At 41.1% G+C, this 23031-nt stretch overlaps 1 long non-coding RNA gene across 2 annotated transcripts in view; it reads left to right on the plus strand.

Moving 5' to 3' along the window:
* The window catches only part of LOC311618869, a 63541-nt gene that overhangs the window by 21875 nt on the left and 18635 nt on the right, over window positions 1-23031 (plus strand). Inside the window, exons 3-4 of one of the 2 annotated variants that reach the window (XR_014794400.1) lie at window positions 14898-15198; window positions 19675-20298. The exons of the other annotated variant lie outside the window; for it this stretch is intronic. This is a non-coding gene — a long non-coding RNA (uncharacterized lncRNA). Of the gene's footprint in view, window positions 1-14897; window positions 15199-19674; window positions 20299-23031 lie in introns of those variants that run through there. 2 annotated transcript variants of the gene reach the window in all.

A 23031-nucleotide genomic window follows, 5' to 3' on the forward strand; every position in this document is an offset into this window, starting at 1 on the left:
TGGTAGCTATGTGTGCTAGGTGTCCTATATGGCCCAGTGGTTCAGCCTCCCCAGTTACCTAGGTGGACACTCTTGGTGCACCCGTCTGTGGACTGTATGTACTACCTTGTTGTAGGTAAGTCTTGATTGTTGTTGGTATCACTGGGAGGAATTGACCTCCAGGCCAATTGGCTGTGAGGCTCAGCTATGTCTACACTGGGTGAACTTCTGTGCTGGAGACAGTCTTTTTTTTTTTTTTTTTTTAATATATTTTATTGATTTTTTCAGAGAGGAAGGGAGACAGATAGAGAGCTAGAAACGTCGATGAGAGAGAAACATCGACCAGCTGCCTCTTGCACACCCCCTACTGGGGATGTGCCCACAACCAATGTAAATGCCCTTGACCGGAATCGAACCTGGGACCCTTCAGTCTGCAGACCGACGCTCTACCACTGAGCCAAACCTGTTTCAGCTGGAGACAGTCTTTTGAGACAAAACTTGCAAAATTACAAAAGTCTGTGCTCAGCTTGGCTGAAACAGAGTCTCAGGGCTGAGCAGTCTTGGCTTCCTGTCAGCTCTGCCCTATGAGGCCCCTGGGTCTCAGTGTCCATTGGTAATCGCTGCAAGCACCTCTGAGAGAAAGCCTCCCTCGAGGTTCACCCACTACCAGACAGTCCAGTTTCTCCCCCAATGAATCTGGATTCCCAGATTCTTGCCTGGAACTTGGGTTCAGCACAGTCAGGAGCTTCTGTCTCTTTCCTTCTAGGGAAAGCCAGCAGCACACTCAGCAGTCAGTCCTTCCTGTGCACACTCACGCACGTGCCTCCAGACCTCTGCCTTTTGCAGCTCCCTGGAGTTTCCGTGTGCTCTCTTCCTGACAGTCCAGATTCTTCCTGTTTGAGTCTGTGTCTCCAGGATCTTGCCTGGAACTGGAGTTCAGTGCAGTCTGGAGCTTCTGACTACCTCCCACTAGAGAAAGCCAGCAGCACCCTCAACAGTCAGTCCTCTGTGGGCGCATTCGCATGTGCTCCTCCAGAACCCTGCATTCCACAGCTCCTCTGAGTTTCCATGTGCTCTCTCTCTTTGTGTCAGTCCAGACACCCCCTGTATGAGACTCGGTCCCCAAGGTCTCCCACAAAATTGGGGTGCAGTGCAGTCAGGAGCTTCTTTCTCCCTCCTGTCAGAGAAAGCCATCCAGGCACTCAGCCACCCTTCCTCTCTGCGTGAGTGTTTCCATACGTCTGCCTTCTGCAGGTCCTCTGAGTCTCAGTGTTCTTTTCTCTTTCCTTCTAGTTGTAGAATTTCCTGTCAGCCAGCTTTCCTGTGGTTCTGGATGATGTCCATTTTGTCTTTTAGTTGTAATTTTGGACTTGTTGTGTAAGGCAGCAGTTTAGATGTTTACCTATGCTGCCATCTTGGTTTCCCTCTTTGTAAATCATTATTTTTTTGAGGGGGGAGGAGGGGTTTAGAAGTTTAATTGTGAAGTAGGTAAGAGTAATTTTTTGTATTTATTTTATTTAGGGTCCACTGATTCCCTCCCATCATCATTGATATCTCTCTCTCTCTCTCTCTCTTGAAAAAGAGATGAAGTCTTAATTTTGTGAGGAATTGGAAGGAGACAGATAAAGAATACTTGGAAACTTTGAGTCTAGTTGATGCTGTAAATGAGTACCATCAATCTAAGAGGTTTGTAATACTAGAAAACATGGATGTCAATCAGTTGAGTTGATTTGTATTTGTATTTAGAGTTTAATATGGCATGTGTAACAGAAGAACAACAGATCAAAGAAACTGAGAATGTTGGCAAATGAGTGGTAGATGCAATGGTCCAAGAAGTATAGGCTAGATGGATGTAAAGTTATGATAAAGTGGTAGAATGGAATAAATTAAAGTAATCACTGCTGTTTGGTGAGATCAAAGGCCAGAGTAAAGTTAGAAGTTTATGACCAGGAAGTAAAATATGGAAAATTAAGTTTTCAGAGGTGGAAGAGTTCTGCGCGAAAAGGTGCACACAGCAGTTGCCCAAATAGATAGCTAAACTTAAAGGGATGGTGAAGGCCATAGGTGCTTAGGGATCCTAAGAGCTTCAAGGTCAATTGCTAAAATAGCAGCACAAATAAAGTAATAAAAATACTAATAGAATTATATGCATTGAGAAGACTAAAAACCTGATTTTCAAGTGTATTACTCTGATCAGTGCAGTGGCAATACCCCGTTTCCCCAAAAATAAGACAGTGTCTTATATTAATTTTTTCTCCCAAAGTTGCACTAGGTCTTATTTTCAGGGGATGTCTTACCTTTCCATGAGCTAGGTCTTATTTTCAGAGGATGTCTTATTTTCAGGGAAACACGGGTAGTTGTTTTCAAATGTGTCCTTGAGAAAGCTCACCTGACCAAGAGAAGGTATGTCTGGCTTCACTCATTAAACAGCTTATCCCTCTTAAGATTGTAAAGAGCCTCCAGTCACTGGAGTCTGGAACTTGTCCACTCAGGGAGGGCTTCCTTCCAGGGAGTAGTCTCCTTGCCTGAACTACTAACAGCTCCTCCCAACTATTGTTCTCACTTTCTTCTAAAGCATTATGACATTAATTGTCATGGACTAGTGCAGGAAGAACAGAGACAGACTTTATACATAAATGGATACTCATGGCATGGAAGACCAATGGCTCAGTGCGCTCTAGAAATAATTTACTGACACAGAAAAGAGAAGCAAAGACTGAGCTATCATGTGATCCCCCTGTAGACTAGACAGAAAACTGAGCAGAACATGACAGCAGTGGGCCCTTCAGATTCAGATTCAGATGACATGGTTTCTATTAGGTCAATGTTGAGAGGAGCCAGGCTAAGTGAACCAAAATGAAAAGTGAACATGGTGGATGGTGTACACAGGCAAGCTAAATAGCTATCTCAGACAGTGATTAAAGAAAACTGAATTTATTTAGGGAAAGGAACTGGGTAATGGTATACCAAAGGCAAAGACTTCACAGCACTGAACCAAGAGAACATTGGGTCAATGATGGCAGCCCCAGGAGCTGGAGTTTTATCCTTATACTAGAGGTCCAGTGCATGAATTCATGCACATAGAGAGGAAATTAATTAGATGGCCAGTGGGGTGGGACTGGGCAAGACAATGTGGGACATGCCCTGGAGCCAATCTCCCGCAGTTCCTCCCTGGCCAGCTACACCTGGTGTGGCACTGGGGCTCAAAGGGCATCTATGGAATGAGTGGGGATCCCTTTGGCAGGTGGAGTCCATCAACCTGGCCTGTGGGGATCAGACTGAAACCAGCAGTACAACAACCCCCGAGGGGTCCCAGAGTGTGAGAAGGCACTCTGAAAAGTTGCTGTCGCTCAGCAGCTCCTGTGTTGAGCATCTGCCCCCTGGTGGTCAATGTGCATCATACCTATCAGCTGGTTGCTTAGCCTTTTATATATATAGATGCAGTCACTGGCAGGAAATTTGTCAGTGGGTTTTGGGGCTGAGCTGGTGAGCTTGGAATGCAGATGGAGTACAGTTATGCAATCAGGTGCCTTCAGGACAGTTTCCATTCCTTGTATGGTCTGAGTCCTGGTATCCAGGGAGTCATTCCTAGTTTTTGTTCTCCTGTCACTGGAAGATTACAAATGGTCATTAAAGATTGTGTTGCCCTAAAGACCTAACAGTTGCTTCATAAGAAGATTTGGTATCTGTTTAAACTAATTGTTAATTGTTAATTTGGATGTCAATGGTTTCATAGGTTTGTTTCTATTTTATTTGAAGATTTGTTTCATTTTTTGAAGCTGTAAATATTTTAATGTTTGTACAAATTTAAGTAATGTAATTCAACACTGGAAACCATGGATTATTTTTCTGGTAAGAGATTTAAACTATACATTATTCTATTCTGAGAAGCAGTGTTAAAAAGAAAGCCAAATGGCACAGAAGTCTTAGTTGAAGGCATATGATAGTAAATGCACTGGGCCAATGCTTGCAATCCCTCTAGGTTTGCCTGTAAGGCTTGAGAATGAGATCACAGGTCTTTAGAGTCTTTTCTTCAATTGCCTGGGAAGGAAGAGCTCAGCTTTGCAAACATTGTCTTGTTCATGCTTTGCTTTAGCTTAATAAAGAAGGGGTGGGGAGGGAGGAAGAGATACTCTCATCTATGTCTGGGAGTACCCTAGGGATCCAGTGTATGGAATTACACTGTCTCTTACAAGCACTTTTACTTTGCTATGCCTGCAATTTGAGCATAGCAGAATGCAAGATACCCTATACTATCATGATGGCCCCAACTCAAAGTCACTTGGATGCCACTTGTAATCTTAAAACAAAACTCACCTTTCCTCTTCAAGCACAGTCAGCAGTTTAATTATGCTAAGTACTTTTCACCCCAGGAGTCTTTGGGTTGTTGAATTAAGCAACCAAACAGCATTCTTTCAAGGAAGGCTTAAGGCTATATATTTGGAAAACTGGTAAATGTTTCACATCAGAAAGACCACACTTTGCTTGAATTGGAAATTACCCAAAAGAGAGGCCCTAACATCCTAGATCTTTACAAATGATCCTTGGCCTTGCTAGTGTTTTCTAGATAAATATTAATGGAGACTTTTAGAACCAACAAGACAAACATTTGGTTGAACATGTAAATTGTTCAAGATTAAATTAAATTCAATTATGTACAAAGAGCAGTATCATAAGCTTCATGCTAATTATACTTGTGAGTTTCAGCTCATTAAACTCAGAATGTTCAAAAAGAAAGAATCTGTCTGTCAGCAGCAAGCCATGCATCTCCCTGGCTGTCCCTTCTCTGGCTTTCATCAATGAAATTCTGCTTATTGGCAAAACCAATTCACATCCAAAAAGTCTAAGAAAAAGCCAAGAGAGATGTCCAGGGTGTGATGATGGAAGTTGTAGCCAAGAATAGAGGGCTGATGTGCACCCCACAAAGTACTAGGGAAGTGTTGCTTTAAGGGGACAAAGAAGCAGATGAGGCTTTCCAAGGAAAATGCTAATACTGGGAGATGATAAGTCTTTTCTCATATCCAATATTCACTCCCCCAGGGCAGGAGTCCAAGCCAGGACAATTCATTTTCCTCTCATTGGAGTGGGCAGTTCTCCTGGGGGAGCAGAGCAGATTAAGCCACAGGGGCACCCTGTTTGTTCAAAGGGCCTTGTAACTACCTTTTCAGCCATTACTTACTTCTCTTTTTTGCTGTTTATTCTCACCCCAACTTTGACCCCCTAGTGACCCAGATATCTGATATGTCATTCACAGTAAGAAGGTGACAGTATGCTAAACAACCCAGCAATGTTTGCATTTTTTAAAGGCCCCATGAGGAGCACAACTTCAGCACAGAGAACAAATTGCTGATGCTGAAATTTTAAGTATTAATCAAGAAGACATGTGGAGAGAGGAGGCCTCTCCTACAACCTTCAAATCTCATTCAGTGGGTCATTTCTGTCACTGGGTCATGCATTGTCTCAGAAATTAAATTTATACAACAGATGTAGACAAGTGACTCCAATTGTACAAGGCTCCAGAGCTGGAGAGAGATATGAGTCTTGAAGAACAGACCTGAGAGTCCAAATGCACTTTTAGTCAATTAATTCTGTCATATCCTTTATGTCCTTATGCATCCAAGATATTTTTGTATCAGCTATTCTTAAAAATATTTTGAAGACTTGGCAAACAGTTATATTGACACATAACAAACCAGTACAAATATCATGGCTTAAAGCAACTGAAAGGTGAACATGGTGGATGGTTTGCATGGTGGTTCATGTGGACTAAATAACCATCTCAGATGGTGATTAAATAAATTTAATTTATTTAGAGAAAGGAGATGGGAGATTGGATATCCAAAGACAAAAGGCCTGCACAGCACCAAGCCAAGAGGACATTGGGTCAATGATGGCAGCCTTAGGAGCTGAAATTTCATCCTTACATGCAGTCACTGGCGGGAAACTTGTCTTCAGTGGGTTTAGCCCCTGAGGTGGTAAGCTTGAAATGTAGGTGAGTGATGTGGTAAATTCAGGACAGTTTCCATTCCTTGCATGGTCTGACTCCTAGTATCTGTTAGGGTCACTGGAGAAGGAACACATGAGGCCAAAGTGGTGAAGGATTATGGATTTATTAGATCATTCGAAAACCAGATGGGCTGAGCCCCAAAATGTCATCAGTACCCAAAGATGGGAGTCAGAGGTTTTTAAGGACTTTTAGTAGGCTTTTTATGGGTAGAGAATTATTTGTGCAGATCCAAGAAGATCCAGAGGAGAGAGATAATAGTCTTAGCAAGTGGAATGTGCTCTAAGCAAAAGGGAATGCCCATTGTGAAGTGGCCTTAAGGTCAGTTCCCAAAAGAAGGGTATCAATTCAATTATTTGATCAAACCTAACAGTGTCCAGCAAGTTTATGTTTCCTGGTCTTTTGTTCTCCTATGACAGGAAGCTTGCAAATGTCATTAAGTATTATATTGCCCTACCTAACATTTCTCTGCTCTTTCTATTTGTTAATAATTATTCTTAACTAGAGGCCTGTTGCATGAAAGACATGTCCAGGGGAGGGAGGCCTGCACCCTCTAGCAATCCAGGACCCCTTGGGAGATGTCCAACTGCCAGTTTAGGCCTGATCCCACAGGGATCCCTATGGGATTGGGCCTAAACTGGCAGTCAGAGATCCCTCTCACAATCCAGGACTACTGGCTCCTAACTGCTCACCTGCCTGCCTGATTGCACCTAACCACTCTGTCTGCCTGCCTGATCACCCCTAACTGCTCTCCTGCCTGCCTGATTTCCCTAGCTGCTTCTGTCTCGGCCTCCGCCTCAGTGACTTTGTCCAGAAGAATGTCCAGAATGACATCCAGAAAGTCATTTGGCTGTCTGGTCTAATTAGCATATTATACTTTTATTATTATAAATCGGGGCAAGGGCTTCTATATTCTGTTAATTGTCCTGAGGAACAAGGACCCCTCATGCTGTTGGCAGGGATATATGAATAAATAGTTACCCACGTATCAGAAACCAACCAGCTTAGTATAAGGGAGGGTAAAATTATCAAAACAATTCATATTGTAATTATTAGATACTGAAAGATAATAAATGGAACACCCAGTAAAAGTCAGACATTCACCACAGGGAACTACTATAGGAACCTTTAGAGCAGTGGTTTTTCAACCTTTCTAATGCCACAACCCTTTAATACAGTTCCTCATGTTGTGGTGACCCTGCTAGTGGTTCTCAACCTGTGGATCATGACCCACAGGTTGAGAACCACTGCTGTAGAGTCTTAGACCATTGGAAAACACAGATATTTACATTATGAGTCATAACAGTAGCAAAATTAGAGTTATGAAGTATCAACGAAAATAATTTTATGGTTGGGGGTCACCACAACATGAGGACCTGTATTAAAAGGTTGTGGCATTAGAAAGGTTAAGAACCACTGATTTAGAGAAAGCATCCCTGCATCCTTATCTAGGACAGGGGGACCCAATGCATAAAGGTCCCTAGATGTGACTTTTCTTCCCAAAATTTATAGAATGAGTATAATTCTTTGTAGTAGCAATAGGTGTTCCAACTGCTATTAGGCAAGATGTAAAGGTTCCTCCTTGAGGTTCCTTAGGTTCAGTCACCCATTCTTCTCTTTCCAGCACCCTCTTCACTCTAGTGTGGTGGATTCAGGGATTTACGCCTCCAGCTTCAGAGCAGTTGGAGTGGTGAGAAGCATGTCTTAGGGTCCTGTTCATGTTGATCTCCTGCTAAGAAGGGATGTAGAAAAAAGTCCATAGTACATGCCAAATCAATAATTATAGTAGTGTTTGATTAAGATGCTGGGTGGAGTTTGTATGTGATAACCAAGACTGAGGAAATCTGTTGAATGAGTGGGAGGTAAACGCTGGTTGTGAGGCAGCCACTGTGTCACTAATCTGGTTCTCTTGGCCTGGAGCCAAAATACAACTGAGGCCTAGATTTTATCTTTAGAGAGGAGAAGGTCGGGGAGTTCTAAACTGCCAACTAGTGATATAAAGGGGAGGATATATTATCTTGGGGCCAGGTTATTGTTTTCACAGTTTTGCCCCTGATTAAGCCTCTGGAGCTTTCTGCCCTGGTGAGTTTCTGTTCCTGGCCCATCATCCTTACTCTGGGGGTCTACAGTGCCCCACTCAAGGATTTTTGGCACTGAATTCCTTCAGGGAAAAAGGGGTATAGAGTCTCTTCTATAGCTACTTTCCTGTTGAAAGGAAGTGACAGTTTTCTTCAGAGCCAAATATCCTTGCTCTTTGTCAGGGATGATGAGGCCTGGACACAAAGGAGGCTATGATGGTGGCTAGGGGTGGTATTTTCTGAGTACAAGCAGTATTTGTAACCTGGTGGAGACAAAGTATTTTATAAATCTTAGTATTATTGGGACAAAAGCTAGAACAATAAGAATTATGAATGGTCTGGTGAAAGAAGGAGATATCAGTTTGGAGGGTTGTAGCCCACTATTTAAGATAAATTTAGGATCTAGTTCAAATCATAATTGAAAAGTAAAGATCTGAGTGTAATATTCACAACTGTGTATTATAGAGTCTATGGAAACACAATTCTCCTCCTAAATCACCTTCATTTTTATTAAAGAGCCAAATTAAGACCAACGTATTTATTGTATTAAGCTTAGTTTCAATTTGGTCTGATTGCTTCTGGGAAAACAATTAAGAATAGCAATTGTCAAGTAGGCATTCTTAAAAATCTTCTTTGCTGGAGTCTCAAGAATAGCTTTAGTAAGCTCCTCTGGGCAAAGAAGCTGAGCCCTCTAACTGCCATCAGTACCTGTAGATTTGGGTGATTCCTCAAGTTCTTGGGGTCCTCAATGATGTCTGGAGGTTCTTTCTGCCAGCTCCCATAAAAACAATTTTTGTTCCTTACCTGGAAAGACTGCCATGAACCACGTGAACAAAAAAGGTACCAGGCCATTTCTTACATGTGGCTTTTGATTGGCTTCTACAAGTTTTGAGAAAGCTTTCTGGTGATGACCAGATTCTGGGCTTGTTTCTCTCAGACATGACATTCCAGTCAAAGTCTTGGTTAATAAAACCATAATTAGAACTTGGTCTTATGAAATTCACACAAAGAAATGTAATACCATGATTTATGCATTAAGAATTGTCAAATTCTTTAGGGATAAGGTAAGCAGAAAAATATAAAAGCTTCCATGTTGCTTATAAAGGTACTAGAGGCCCGATGCATGAAACTTATGCAAGAGCAGGCCTTCCTTCCCCAGGCTGCTGGAACCAGCTTCCCTGTGGTACCCAGGACCCGGGCTTCCCTTGCAGCCCCAACTTCATCCAGAAGGTCATCCAGAAGGATGTTCGGTCTAATTAGCATATCATACTTTAATTATCATAGATAATTTATCAAATTGTTCTAGGAAAATAAAAACAAGCTTTCTTATATTTTAAAGAGATGACCTGCTTAGAAACTTGTAATTTAGAGTAAGTCAAAGTCCTTGTTATGAAACTTTATTTTGTTTTGTTTAAAGTATTACATATGTCTTCTTCCCTTCTCCCCTGATTGATCCCTCCCCAGGTGAATCTTTCCAATATATTTGTGAATGAATCAGAGCAAAATAATGACAGTCTGTAAATGATAAACTTAAGTGACATGATTACATTGACCATAAAACAATTGACAAAGAACCTTGATTTTCTGTAAGATATAATATTTCAAGATGATACTAATTTTTGGTAAATAATAATTATTAGGAAATGACATAAAAGACCAACATAAAGTTTATGTCCTTTGATTAAATGTAGAGTTTTAAAATACAGACAGTCCCCAGGTTACGTCGGACTTGACTTATGTCATTTTGTGGTTATGTCACCATCTTTCATTTACAGTATTTATAAAAAAAAAAGTTCTGTAATTCCAACATATGTACACATGTGCTTTATGTTTTTGTTTTTTTATTTATTTACTACAAGTAAAGGTCAGGTATTATCTTTTAAATGTTTTTACTGTTTCACTTCATAACTTCTGTGTATGTGCTCCATGTGAGTGATGTAGGTACTTGTGTAGGTAGGTTCCGACTTACAGCGAAAATCGAGTTATGTGGTAGGAATGGATCTCTGGTGTATAGGCAGTCCTCAGGTTACACCAGAGATCCAAAATTTTAAAATGCTGCACATGATTCATTGGAAATGTGTATTGAACATTGGAAACAATTCATAAACACCTCAATGTGTGGATAACGAACATCTGAAGTACTACTGTCAGATACCTTCCATAGGAAATTATTACTATAGGCTTGTCACTGACAAGATACCTGTTTCTCCTGAGAATTTCCTATTTGAACTCAGCTCTGAATCTTTGCAAGTTCCTTCCTAGAGTGGACTGAAATTTCTACAATATTCATTTTAATAAAAATGTATGTATATTTTTATTTGACAAAGCTTCCCATGTAATTTTGTAAGCATATTAAATAGGCCTAATTAGTTTAAAAACTTAGGAGAGAGAATTAATCCTTGAGGTAATCCAGGGTTTGTGGAATAGCTCAAAGTCATTTCTTTATTTAAAAAGTATTCAAAAAAATTAAACTTTGGGAAGGTTTTCACATATGTGTATACTTAACCAAAAGATTATATTATAAACCTTTTGCAAATCTTGGTAAAACAAATGTATAACTTTATGGTAATAATTTTAAACTTAAACTGGTTTAATATTAAATATTTTGTCTGAACCATAGGATTCTACTTAATTTGTAGAGGCCAATAAAACATTTTACCCTAGTGGTGCCATCAGGAGGCAGAAAACACATCCTATCTAATAAAGAGGGAATGAACAAATTGACCATCACACCATCACAAAGATGGTGGTGCCCATAGTCACAAGATGACAACACCAAGTCCCCTAAGCCCCACTGGAGTTTCCCAGTCCTTTTAGCCCTGCCAGGCGGGTAGCAGGCAAGCAGTGCAGCCAGACCTGCCCTCAGCCCCCAGCTGCCCAGGGCAGGCATGAGGTTCAGGAAAGCATCAGATGTCAGCTGCCAAGCCACCCAAGGCTGCCCAAGGCTCAGGTAACCAGGGCCACCTGAGGCTTGTGATGCTGGCAGTGGCAGATGGGGGCATTGCCTTGCCCTGATCACCAGGTCGCCTCCTGCCCCTGAGGGCTCCTGGACTGTGAGAGGGGGCAGGCCAGGCTGAGGGACTCCCCATCCAGTGCATGAATTTTCATGCACTGGACCTCTAGTTATGTATAAGCATTATGAGGCTGGAGAAAAGGTGAGGGGGGAAGAGCAGGCCCTTCAGCCTATTCCAAGGACTAGTTTCCAGCCACTTGGATTTAAAACTGCTACATTTTGCTGAAACTGGTTTGGCTCAGTGGATAGAGGATCAGCCTGCAGACTGAAAGGTCCTGGGTTCAATTCCAGTCAAGGGCATGTACCTGGGTTGCGGGCACATCCCCAGTGGGAGGTGTGCAAGAGGCAACTGACCAATGATTCTCTCTCATCGGTGTTTCTAACTCTCTATCCCTCTCCTTTCCTCTCTGTAAAAAATCAATAAAATATATTTTAAAAAATAAAAAATAAAACTGCTACATTTTTCCTTAGTTATAAAATGCTAAGGTTTGGATGATAATGAGTTCTGCTTCTGATAGCAGACAGACTGTTGTTTGCAGTTTTGTAAAGAAAGTTGTTTTTTGGGAAGGGGGTATGGTGGTGAGAAGGCAAAATCCTGGGCCTGGAGGAGGAGGCATAAACAATACTGAGGAGATAGTAGAGGGCTAGATAGTTAGGACAGGACCATGGGAAAAGAAAGTAGAACCAGGAAGTCCAAGAATAAAAAGATTTTGCAAAAGTAGACAGAATGCAACTTGCTGATTGTGCCATTGTTCCAAGAGAAACCCCAGAGAGAAACAAAGTAACCTAGGGCTAAACCCAGTGAGGTGAGAGTTGTTAAAGTAACCCAACTGGGCAAGAAGGAAGCACAAATGAGAGACATGAGCTTTAAAATGTATGGATGTTGCTAGGGCAGAATTCTTTAAAACGACTAATCAGGAGCTAGCAAAGAAGCACACTCTCTTCCCTCTCTGGTCCACTGGATTCCTGGCTCTCCTGTGGCAGGGGACATGCTTCCCAGTGCCCAAATAACTTATGGCCATGTGGTATTCCACACATAGAGTAATGGACTTTAATTACCGTGGATGCTGAACTATACTTGACTGCAGCATGGAACAAAAGCTCTGGACACTAGCCTGCTTTTGGCTCTCCTGGAACTGCAGCTGCACCTTTTCCATGACTGGCTTAAGGGGCATGGGACTTTGGAACCTGAAACAAAGAAGCTTCACTAGAAACTGGCTTTGGGCCCCTCCCTGCTGCTCCCTGATGCAAGGAATCCATCTATCTCTCAGTAAACTGTGCTTCCACTTACCATCTTTGTCAGTAAACCCATTCTTTGATTTTGTGAGACAACGAACTCAGACCTGATCATAGCACTTTGGTTTCAATGTGACAAGAGGAACAGAGTTGAGGGTAGCGGTAGAACTCAAAGAAGGACTGAAGTCCAAATCTAACTAAAGAATGGTGTTATAATTAAGGGTGCCATTCTGGGGCCAGATCTCCTGATTGCCTAATTTATATTGTGGCCATGCTATGGCAATAAAAAACAAGGCATTTGTGTCTAATTTTATCTTGTTAATCAAAGGTCTTAAGATTCTGTAAAAGGCAGGCCAGAGGTGAGTCCTTGGGAGGAGTTGAGATTGAGCTGCCCAAGGCATTAGCAGAGGGGAAAATTGCGAACTTACTGAGAAGGAGAAACTGAGAGCCAGAGTCCCATCCTGGTTGCTGCCCCCCTACAGAGTGCTGAGTCTTATTCTAGGAGGTGTCACTTGCTAAAAAGGTTCAGTGTAGAGGTCTTGGTCCCCTGGGTGGTTAGGGATAAGTGGGAGCTTCCTCACTACTTACTTTCTAATATAGACTGGTTGGAGCCAGCTCTGGGATTCCTTGTGTGCCTTGTACCTAATGTGACACTACCAGACAAGCTATCTCCCCCTTGAAAGGGCGAAAATTGGCAATTCTGAGATACACATGCCAAGACTCATAGTTCTTAAAGTAAAATCCTACATGGTGGTTTGAGCTGGAGTTTGGGTGAGTGTGTGCTTTTTCATAGGCCTCCATTGCTTGGATCTTTGCTTTAATAGGAAGACTGCCTAATGCAATCCTGCCCATGCCAAGCCCAGTTTATCCTGTCACAGGAGTCTTCTAGCAGCAGCCACCCTAGTTGTGGCTTTTAGTGGCTGACCCGTGCCTGCAGGTGGTGGCCCAGTGGGGAGCTGAGAGTCTAGGTCCCTAGTACCCTCTTCCAAAAAAGTGACTCACCTATTAGTAGAAATCAGAAGGACTGATGTTCTGAGATTCCTGCATCTGCTTGGGAGTCCAGAAGATTTGGTCAGTGTTGAAACCATAGACTAAAAATTTCTAGGGCTTGGGGAGGAAGGAAAGGGGCTTTCCTTCTGGATAGCCCCATATAGGTCACCAAAATGAAAAGTGAACATGGTGGATAGTGGTGTGAGATAAAAACCTATTGCAGACAGTGATTAAAGAAAATTGAATTTATTTAAGGAAAGGGAATGGGGGATGAGATATCTAAAGGGAAGGGCTGCACAGCACTGAGCCAAGGGGACATTGTGTCTATGATGGCAGCCCTCAGGAGCTGGAATTTCATTCTTATATGTAGTCACTGGTGGGAAACTCATCAATGGATTTGGGGACTGAGCTGGTGGGCTTGGAATTTGGATGGAATGCTAGGCTCACTGGTGTCTATGCTCACTTGATAAGCTGGAAGGAAGCCAGCTGGTCCCAACAACCTCATGCACATATTTGGTAGTTGGCTGGATGTTGACCGGAACAACAGGAGTAACTGGGCCAAGTGCTTCTCACCATTCTAGGTGGCAGAGGCAGGGTTTTAATAGTAGTTTAATCTGCAAGCACTCTTCAAATGTCTGCTGTCTCAGATTTGTGGCAGTCCCTTTGGCTCAAGCAAATCACACAGTCCAGCCTGACTCATTGTCACAGAAGTCTCCCCAAAGGTGTGGACACTTCTGAATTTCTACTTATCAAACTCAGATAGTGCTCAGAAAGAGGGCAGCGATAAGGATCATTACTGGGAAAATCAAGCCAAGCTACATATGATATATACCATGGTTAAACAAATAAAAATCAAGAATCCTGTCCTCTAAAGATCAGGGACTTTTTGGTTATGTAAACTAATAGCACTGAATGGGAAATGGGAGTAAAATACAGAATTGCTGAGATTTTTATTTTGTTGACTAAGCATATTAAATAAGGAACAAGTAAATATCATGTACTATCATCATTATTTTGGTAAAAGAAAGGACACTTTAATACCAAAGTAGAAGCAAGACATAATTTTAAATATACTAGACCTTTAGCTAGAATAAATTCAATTTTATGAAAAATTATCTCCATTGCCTTCATTTTTCTCATTTCACTGAAGACAATTCAATAATAGAATAATAGAAAATTCAATTGGAATGGCCCTAGTCATGTGACAGACAAATAGGAATCTATGTAATAGGGTAAGGCAGGGTCTCCTTAAGTCTTTGCTGAGAGTGTTTGCTATAGTACTGTCTTGCATGCTTTAAGGAGTAAGATAAGAGTAAGATAGTAATTTTCCTCAAAATGTTGTAGTTCAGCCTGGAATAAAGACTGGGAGTTAACATAAATGGTTAAAAATTTGTAAAACAAAATTTCAAGTGAAGATAAGAATTGCAAAATTAATAAAAGTGTGGCTGGCATATGACTGTGGTACCAGCTCAAAGGCAAGAGAAAAGTATTACTAATTAATTTCACATCTAATTCATTAATCCAGGTTTAAATGGAAGCCTTCTAAAATTGCTTTGAAGACTATTTTTTAACGTGTCTCCATCTTTTGTCTTGCCAGTTTACATTGCAGTTCTTCTGGACAGAATGTGTCTGCTTCTAAGCTGAGAACATCAGTAGCCTGAACTGTACTGGTGGAATTTATACTGTGGTCCTCTAAACAGGTTTCATTTGACATATTTGGATTTGCTGATTGCACTGAAATGAAAAGAAAAAAAAAGAATTTTTAAGTCTATTGCTTCCAAAGATTTTTGGAATCTCTTTGCAGAGGAGATGCAAGTTGAAATGGTGCATACATGTGAGGGATGCCATTCGTCTTTCTGAGACCTTGAAGTTATTTTCTCTAGGGATATAGAGACTAGGTGAGACCAAAGTGAATCTGTGTCTATGTTGGGGAGGTGCTTGTTTGTTTGTTTTGTTTTGTTTTGTTTTGTTTTAGTTTCTTGCCTGTTTCCTGCTACTCAGCACATCAGGTGAGGGTGGCTCTCATTTGAACATCAGCCCACTAGAAGCTGAAAAAAAACCACTAACAAATTCTGATCACTAAATTGTAATCCAGTATCATCTTTACATTCAAATAAGATGTCTTCTGTGGAAAACTACCTTTTTGGAGAAACCTAATTTTAGAATAACTATCATATAGAAAGATGTTTAACATAGACATGAAACCTCACATTATTTGTTACTTTTATAAGAATCATTCTCTATCAAGGCTTGTCTGTTATCCAAAAGAATGGCACAGCAGCTAACTTCCTTCACTATTTTTAAGAAAATAGTTCTTTGCTACTCAGAATCTTTTCATTGCAGCATTGTAAATGTGTGAGTTTAGGAAGATCTAGCAAGATCTAAAGTGTGACTCATACATTCTAATTACTGATAGAAAAACTTTCCCATTGCAAAAGTAATAATCTGGTTCAAGTTTATCAGGTAACTGAATTCCTAATATGTAATGCAAAGGTTATAATCCAGGTCTTTAGAACATCAGTGTATTATTCTTTGAACTCTGCTCCTAATACTAGGTTCTGCCTAAGGAAAAATTCCTGGCAGAAATTACTTGATGTGCTTCCACTTGTTCTGAAAGTCTCAGAAAACACGATCCCAAGACAGAGCCATGTCCCTCCCTAAACTACCACTTTTTGTGGACCTCTTCTAGACCATTCACACAGAAACAAGTTCTCACAATGGCAGACTATCAGAACCTGACTCCTAGTAGCTCTATTTTCAATTCGATTCTATTAATAAGGAAGTCATATAATAAATTGTCTTTAATGAAGACAATTCCTAAGTAATTTGAAAACCTAATCAAAGGGATTTCCCTTTCAAAGTACTCTGTTCCAAGTTGCTTTCCTTTAGCCTGTCACAGCTATCACTGCATGAGTGAAGTTGCCCACCTGTCTAGCTCTTTTAAATCATGACCATATATAATTTTCAGATAAGCAGAGAATACGTGCTGCTAGAGGTTTGAATCAAAAGATCACCTAGTCCCTGTCTGCCTTTAGCAGAGATGCAGTAGACACTAACAGATGGCCTTTGTTACTCTCCAGAAGTGAACAACTTTCTGTAGAGGTCACCATAATCAGAAGGTACAAAAACAGTTTCCCTTCCACAGGATTGCCGACCTTCTCCCTCCACTGAGCTCCTAAGGTACTCAAATTGCACTTGAAATCTACATATAATTGCTTCTGTGCATGAGCATATTTTTATGAGGATATGAAATCAGCCCAAATTTCTCATACACAATTTTTATAATGGTGACCAAGTAAAAATGTCACTCCCAATTCTGGAATGAGTTGTCAGTTTCCCCACTTTTGCTATAATTATTACATCAAAATGTGGGTCATATATAGGTCAGCAGCAGAGTGCATTGAAAGAGGGCAATAATGTGAGTTGTCTTTTTAACAATTGTAGGAAGCATTAGCCACCGTTTCCAGTGAGTCCATTACCACCCTCTATCTTGTGTTTGATTTGGCAACAGTTCCAGGGAACTTCAAGTATACACTTGTGGAGATTTGCCTATCAATTAAATCCCAAAATAATCTAAAGACTGTCTTTTAAAAACAAATCTAAGTCACTACATTCTGAGGTAGATCAACTTTCATTTAAAAACAAAGCTGCTAATCACATGGCTAACCTACCATGTCTTTACTGGTATTCCAGATGATTGCAGAAGAACAAGGCATGAGAGAAGTTTCTCCCCCATTGTGAGGTTCCTGCCAGGTTGGCAGCAGCCCCCTATTTCCCTGGGCCAATACTGCTCCCAAGATTACCTGCAGCTGGTAGATAATATAAGTAACATACACATTTCCCCTGATTGTAAAATGTCCTATTGGCCATTGTGAACAGATACCTCAAACTGTAGCATGTCCATAAGTCCAGAGATAATTTCTTTGCATTTTAAGAGCTAGATAATGCGAGTTCAGCTAGAGACAGTGTAGCACAGGGCGAGAACGTGAATTGGACATATGTGATGTGGCATATGTGATGAGGGGGAGGACAGCAGTGACAACACAGAAGTGAGCTTTCTCATAAGGAGATAAGAAATGTGTAAGACACATGTCATATGATAAATGAGGATAAAATGGGTACTATGGATCTGAAGAAAATTTTTCCAAAGAAAAGAAATACTACTGGATAAAGTAACATGAATGGAAACTGGGCCTTGGAAGAGCTTCAGTATGTGATCCTACATTTATTTTTGTAAAGAGAATTAGAAATTATTGAGTAAGTAGAATTATGCCACCCTATTTTTGTCAGGGGGAAAAAAACACAATAATAAGAAAAAAGTCTCAGTTATCAAGATATCCAGAGGAAGAAACCATAGAGTTTTGATGTTTTGCAAAGAGGAACTGGAGTGGAGTTTGATAGGGGATTTGTACAGAGTGCATAAAGTGCAATTATGGGGAGAATATAAATGGACGGTGGGAACTTACTGCATCTACATATGAGAATGGCTTGGCCAGTTACTTGCCAATTGCCCCTGAAGGCACCATAAATAAACCAAATCTCTTATTGACCTGCTGGGCACCTTCTGTGTGGAAGAGCAAAGCTCATTTCTAGGAAACTTTCAGAGTTGGCCTGAGTTGCTAAAGAGCCAGAGGAAGCATCTTGTTACCTCTTCACTGTGCTTACTCATTTTTCCTTCATGTAGAGGCTGATCTCACACAAGAAGTTCTCAGAACATGGATTATCTTGGGTTTTTGAACCAAAAGACATAGCATTCTCTCAACACACCTCTCATATCAAACTGAGTAAAGAAGTGAAATAAACCCAGCCACACCAAGGAATAAATACCCGTCAAGTAATTTAATTCTCAGATGTATTTCTGATATCATGAGGTACTCTTGGTACTCTAGTCATATTCTTGGTTACTGTGGAATATGTGGTTGAGACAATAACCCAGTTGAGCAGCATGTCTTAAGTCACCTGCAATTGCTAAGGCTGGAGGTGAAGAAGATACCTGAGAGATCATGCAACCAAGCATGGCTCTACCATTGTCCTCTATAGTGGTCACACTTTTACTTTTAAAAAGCCTCCTCCCCTTTTTCTGCTGGATGTGAATCTTCAGGATAGTGTGATTCTTCCCCCACTTCCTTTTCTCTTAGGACAAATGCTTGCCTTGAGTATGGTGCTCATGGTGGGGTGAGGTGGGGGATATTTCTAGAGCAAGAAAAACAATCTCCTCTAGGTTCTGCACTGGTGCCTGTCATACCCCAGTGTAGAAACCCACTGGCCAGTTACTTTGCCTTCAGAAGATACTGCCAAGGGGCAAATACGTTACTTCAGATTCTGATCCACTCACAGCCATTTTCTATTCATGGTTGGCTGGTTCCTAAATCAGTTGGTAAGGTTGCGGAAAGGTTCAGATATTTAAATTATTAATGTTTGAGGGGTATTTCTTAATTGACATACATCTCCATAAACATTATTTTACTGATCTTTAACCAAGAAATAAGTGGATATAATTTCTCCTTGTTGATGAGAAGCTGATACTCAAAAGAGTAATAAAGTTATATGTGGCAGCCAGGAATAGAGTCTGGGGCTCCTTACTCAATATTCCCTTCTCACCTATGTTATATATAGCTAAGTGATAAATGTGGGAAGAAAGAGAAAGAGAAAAGGAGTCTGGGAGTGGGGGGTGAAAGACCAGATAAGACAATATGAGGAAGTGGTGGGGTGGGAAGAAGGAATCTGGATGCTGAAACTGCAGGTAGTTGGAAAGTGAGGAGGAGAAGGAAAGGTAAACCAGAGACCAGGGGAGGAGTAATGATCAACCTTAGGAACCAAATGACAGCCTACCACAGACTAAAATGTAAGTCACCAAGGGAATTTGAGGAAAACTTTCTGTCCTATTTGTGGTTTGAAGGAATGTGGTCTAGGAAAGAGGACTGGGAATAAAAGAACATGTGTTGATCTGGCTCTGCCAGGAACAAGCCTGGGCATGTGACTTAAATTTCCTAGCCTCATTGTCTTCAGATGTAAAACAGAGGACTTAACTCAGATCATCCTAATGTCCTAAGAGGTCTCAAACAGGTATAAACCTGATTCATGTGCATATATAATGCTGGGGAGTCTGAGGTGGGCACTTAGAGTGGCAGAGGGTTAACAGGAGCCCCAATAAATTTTTACCAGTTCCCTATTGTATTGTTTGCCCTAAACCAGCCTTTGGTGGGGGGAGGGGGGTCAGGGAAGAGGCATAGACTCTGGCCAGTGGTATTTAGGGATGAGATCTCAGTGACATTATTTGAATAATGCCAGTGATGGGAAGAAACACGTTGACCAAAAGGGACTGAATTTAAACCATTTTCTCAAAATAAAGTGTCTTTATTGGCCTCTTCCAGATATTTCAAGGAGCAGTACAGGATAAAGGGAATTCTGATATCTCAAATTAAAAGCAGCCAAGACACTTCAACATTCATCCAGCCTTCCATCAAGCACCTTTGACCAACACTAAAAGCCTGTTACCAAGAGAAGAGTGAAAATAATTTCTCTCCCTTTAGCCCTTTCTCCTTCCCAAATGTGGTGCTAGCCATTGGGAGTTGTAATTGCAGACATCACCCATGGACTCTGGATATAAATTTCACAAAGGGCAAGACCTTCCATTATGAGTGGGAAGATGGCTTTAATTTAAAAAAATCAATATATTGTTTCCAATCATTAGAATCTCATGTAGGTTGCAAAAATCAATTTTTGTCATATTAAAATATTGATACTTACATTTTCTCTCGGTTATATTACACATGAGTCATTCTGGGAGGTGGAGAGGGGTCTGCCAGAGGCCCAGGATGGGCCCAAGCCCTGGCCATGCTGAGAGCACTGGGCTTTTCTGAGGGTTGTTTAAAAAAAAAAAAAAAAAAGCTGTGAAATAAGAAATTCAACATCACACCACACAGATTTGCAATTCTATGTAGTGAAAAGGGCAGCTCATCTTGACAGGTTCACTCTTCATTCTCCCAAATCCTCAAATGAAATAAAAAAGAAAAAGAAAAGCTAGAATCATTTTTGAAAGAGGGGAACAGTTTTGTGTTGTAATGATTTCTCTCAGTCTGTCAGGACGTCAAGATGGCAAATTGTTACCACAGGGTTTAGCCAAGAAGCACCAGGGGATTCTAATGTTTAAAACAAGAAAAAGCTCCATTTTAAGAAAATAATTTACTTATTGCTGCAAGAAAATGCCTTTGATTTTAATCAGTGGCAAGGGTTTGAGTCTCTCTTCTCATTTCCTTCAAAGTAGCAGCAAATGGAGACAGGGCTGATGGTACTGGAGAGCATCATATATTACTGAGATAGACTCTTGACAGTGTTCAGTTCCCACTGGGACTATTCCATTTCCCACACAACATAATAGTAATGATCTTATGGAGAAATTTTGCTTTTATGGAAACTGTTTATTTCTAAGAACATTCTAATGTCAGGCTAATTGTAAAGCTTCCTAATAAAGAAATAAAAGAAAACGAGGTTTCTAATTAAAAACATTGTTTAAGGAGACACTTGTGAGATAAAAGAAAATCACACTTCACATGGAAAACTTAATCATGTACATTGCTAAAAAGCACACAGCAGATTATTCAAGCCAATTTCCCAGACTGCTTCTTGTCATTATCAATATTTTTCAAGCTCAGCTCTTCTGGGTCCAGTTTCCCTTAACTCCAGCTGAGTAGTTTCTCTCTTTGAAGTTAGTGTGAACCAGATGCCCAAAGGGGAGATATATACTCGAGGAATATCTAGATTTTTGTTTCTTTTCCTCATTTCACTGTGTTTGGAGAAGGATGGAACAGTCTTATCATCTGTCAAGCTCTGCCCAGCTTGATTTCTCCTCTGTGTGAACAGAGCAGACATGCCTGGGTGTTGCCTAGGCACTCATCAATAAGGACAATTAAAATATCTTTATTAGCATTTTAGAAAATTATGAGGCTGGTTTCAAATGCTCATATATTTACCTTCTTCAGTTTTTTTTTTTTTTTTTTTTTCCTGCCTATGGGAACAAAACTCTACCCAAGTTATCCCTTGCTACCCACATCGGCCTAGAGTCAGACTGGCTGAAGTCAAATGTCAGCATTGTCCCATTCTTGGGAAGTAACTTTACCTCCGTGTGACTCATTGCTTCTCCTATAATCTGGGGTTGGTTCTAGTATGTATCTAATAAGGGCTTTTCTTTTTTAATTAGGTCATCAAATTCATATAAAAAGCCTTTATTGACTAGGTTCTAGTATTATTCCCATTTACAGAGGAGGAACTTGAGGCTCAGGGAGGCTAGTGAGTTATACAGATCCTATATGAGGGTGTACATGAATTTGATGGCAAATAGTACAGTACCACCTACATAGGAAAGGTGCAGTACATATTGGCTATCCTATCTGATAAAAGTGATATGCAAATTGATCATCACTCCAACACATAAGATGGCTGCCTCATGTGCCTCAACCTGGCCACCACAAAATGGCAGGCAGGGGAGGGCAGTTATAACTATCAGAATAGCAGGGGAGGGCTGTTGGGGGGAACCAGGCCAGCAGGGGAGAGCAGTTGGGGGTAACCAGACCAGCAGGGTCAACAGTTAAGGATGACCAGACTGGCAAGGGAGGGCAGTTAGGGGTTATTGGGCCAACAGGGGAGAGCAGTTGGGGTGACCAGGCTGTCAAGGGAGGGCAGTTAGGGGTGACCAGGTTGGCAGGGAGGGCAGTTAGGGGTGATCAGGCCAGCAGGGAGGGCAGTTAGGGGCAATCAGGCAAGCAGGGGAGTAGTTAGGCATCAATCAGGCTGGCAGGGTAGTGGTTGGGTTATCAGGCTGGCAGACAGAAGCAGTTAGGGGCAATCAGGCAGGTGGGCAAGTGGTTAGCCAGCAGTCCTGAATTGTGAGAGGGATGTCCAATGATCCTACCAGTGGATTCAAGTCTAAACAGGCAGTTGGACATCTCTTGAGGGTTCCCAGATTGGAAAGGATGCAGACTGGGCTGAGGGACACCCCCCTCCCCCCCGGCACTGGCCTCTAGTTTGTTATAATAGTTTTTGATCATTCCAGTGATATTTTAAAATAGCAAACAGAAACATAGCTACAGATGGGGTACTGGATAACAACAACAATTAAAGGACAGGTAGAAGAAAAGGGAAGACAATTACAGTAGTAAGGACAAACAACCAGTAATTATATATGTGCATTTTTGTGTGCATCAGGTACTATTATAAGTGTTCCACATGTTTTGACCCATTTCATGTTGATAACAACACTCTGAGACAGGGAAGCACCCACCACTTATAGATGAGAAGACTAAAGTGTAGAGAGGTTTGGAAAGTTTCCCGAGGCTACACAGCTAATCTGTGTCACTGCCTTGCTGACAGTTGGTTCCACTGCCAATTTCCTTAAGCATCACATTCAGCTAATGTCCAAAGGGAACAAATAGGCAGAGCTAGTATGTGAAGGGGAAAAGAAGAGACACCTTATAAGACCAAAAAGGAATGGGGTGGTTGTTGGTGTTAAATTACCTTATGCTGTTCTTGGTGGGAAAGACATGACACCTCTAAAAATGGGAAATTAAAAGAAAGTTCAATAAAGGGATTATTTACAAAGTTGTGGGCAGGTGTAGGGATCCAAAAGTTATACTATAATACCCAGTGGCAGGTTACAGCAAAGAGAGTAGCTATTAGAATCGAGAGAGAGAGATGTATGGAGAAGATTTTTAAGAGGATCTGTTACTTCTATC

This window comes from Pipistrellus hanaki (assembly GCF_964339955.1).
Source record: "Pipistrellus hanaki genome assembly, chromosome: 1".
In the NCBI taxonomy this organism is placed as follows: domain Eukaryota; kingdom Metazoa; phylum Chordata; class Mammalia; order Chiroptera; family Vespertilionidae; genus Pipistrellus; species Pipistrellus hanaki.